Source organism: Camellia sinensis, chromosome 15 (genome assembly GCF_055761805.1).
Source record: "Camellia sinensis isolate YWXY chromosome 15, ASM5576180v1, whole genome shotgun sequence".
Lineage (NCBI taxonomy): Eukaryota > Viridiplantae > Streptophyta > Magnoliopsida > Ericales > Theaceae > Camellia > Camellia sinensis.
Window position 1 is genome coordinate 95,171,982 of NC_138975.1, and position 2,208 is coordinate 95,174,189.

General features: G+C 37.7%; 1 long non-coding RNA gene across 1 annotated transcript; it reads left to right on the top strand.

The window, feature by feature from the left end:
- Positions 1-293: 293 nt before the first annotated feature.
- On the top strand, positions 294-979 carry LOC145813741 (uncharacterized). Its single transcript, XR_014356984.1, has 2 exons — positions 294-601; positions 693-979. It is a non-coding gene; the product is annotated as an uncharacterized LOC145813741 (long non-coding RNA).
- The last annotated feature ends 1,229 nt before the right edge of the window (positions 980-2,208 follow it).

A 2,208-nucleotide genomic window follows, 5' to 3' on the forward strand; every position in this document is an offset into this window, starting at 1 on the left:
GGCGCCAAGTATTTACCAAGATTTACCACATGACAAGATTTACCAAGTGGTGCCAAGTGTATGCCAAAATTTACCAGGGTGGTGTCAAGTGTTTGCCAAAATTTATTAATGCCATGTGATTCATGGGCTAGTGTGATGCAGTGACATGGAATTGAATTTCTTATATAATGATGTGCCTTAAAAGGTGTACTGATGCTTGAGCTTGAGTTTTGGATGTGTCAATGCCTTGGGAGGTCACTCGCGGGTAAAATGGTTTGCCACACGTGCAAGGAATGAGGGCCATACGTGTGCTAACTTAAGAAGTGCTTGCCAGTGATAACCATCTTTTTTCAATGATGGTGCCAGCTGGTAACATAGTGGCAATGGCCACTCCTATGCCGACCATAGTACTTTTCCATATATCTATTGGAGTAAAGCAGGTACTTTCTCCATTTTATCTTTTCTATCTTTGTATCTTGTCTTTGCCTGGTAACTGTATTGATCCTGATCCCCATTTCTAATACAGGTCTCTTGTGAGCATTTCGAAAGCAGCTATAGGACACTATCAGGCATGATGGTGCTGATCCGAGAGTATGTTACAGATGTCCATGGCCTGATTCAAGTAACTTACTCTTCATTCTATTTGATGATTCCAACCATTCTGTAATCCTGGCAAATTCCGAGTTCTTTTTTTTTTTTTTTTTTTTTTGCAGGGTGCCAGCCTGTCTGTGCATCTACATCCCATGCGACTAGGAGAGGCAGTTTAGATGATGACTATGAGTCTGCCAGTAGTAGCTAGGATGACGACGATGATGATCCCCCGGGTTTTGTTAGGGTTCCACTTCCTATTGCCTTAGGATTTTTTCTTTTCACTTTTGTATTTTTCTTCCATTTTGATAAACCGTTATATATGCTTTGGGGGATGTCCTCATATTTTTGTAAAACTTTTGTACAGTTCAGAATTCATAATGTATGGAAAAAAATCTATCTTTTTGTCCAATTTTCCAATTCCTTTTCATTAAACATGCACTTTACTATTGAATCTGACAATGACTCTTTATAAATTCAAAAAAGAGAAGTGAAACTTACAACTTGAAAAAGCTATACAAACATCATAACCAACTAAATTGAAAAGCAAGGCTCTAAAATTGATATTGGAATGCCCCATTGCTCTCAAAACACTGTGTTGTTACTAGGCTTAAACTGCCAAATTGCCAGGCCAAGCATTCATGCATTCCGATAAGAACTTTGCCTTACTTTTGAGGAATTCAAAACTGTTAGGTCCCTTAGTCTTGTCAATCCCACGAACAAACTTGAGTTATTGAGTTGTAAATTTCCTTTCTGTTTTGAGTTGCTCGCTCGAGCGAAGGAGTCCTCGCTCGAGTGAAGAGTGCGTCTGTAAAAAACCTGAGAAGGATGAATGTGCGCTAGAGCGCAGGTAGCGTGGCTCGAGCAAAGCCACTTATGGAAAAAACACGTGTTAAGTTTCTCGCTCGAGCGAGAGAGTCTTTGCTCGAGCGAGCTTTGTTGTTCTAGATTTCTATAAGTACTAGTTTTAGTCCAAAACTAGGATTACGTTTTGAGATCTACTTTAAGGTTTTCTAAGATTTTCTTTTGTAGTGTTTTCGTAAGTTTTCCTTGATAATTTGAGTTAGTATTAAACTAATGTATTGATAAGCACGTATTAAGGAGGTTGATTGGTTATATTCAAGAGTATTCTTCTTCGGTGGATTCCGGAGATTCAAACGTGGAGTTTCAAAGGAGTTTGACACTGTGTGTAGTCGTTGATTCGACAAGTGAAGTTATGGATTCAACTTCAGGTTAATCAATTCTGAGATGAAGGCTTGGTGAAAGATTTACAAAAGGTTTGAAGACAAATTGGATGTGGTTGGTAATTTGTTTGTCATCTTTGTAATCTTTCTTTCTTCAATAGTGGGTTGATTAGTGGTGTTTCGCCCGTGGTTTTTTTTATCACAATTGAAGGTTCTTCAATTGTGGCTTTTCTACGTAAAAATCGTTTGTATCGATTTATTGTTTATTTCGAAAACAACAATCTAAATCACTTTCGTAAGTGTTGATGATTTAGATTGTGTGTTTTGAATGATTGGAAGTTGGAATATTTAAATCTTGATCTAATCACGAATCACTTAGGATTTTCAATTGGTATCAGAGCAGGTCACTCTTTGTTTTTATCAAAACTATAGGAGTGTGATTTTGTGTGATTGGTGA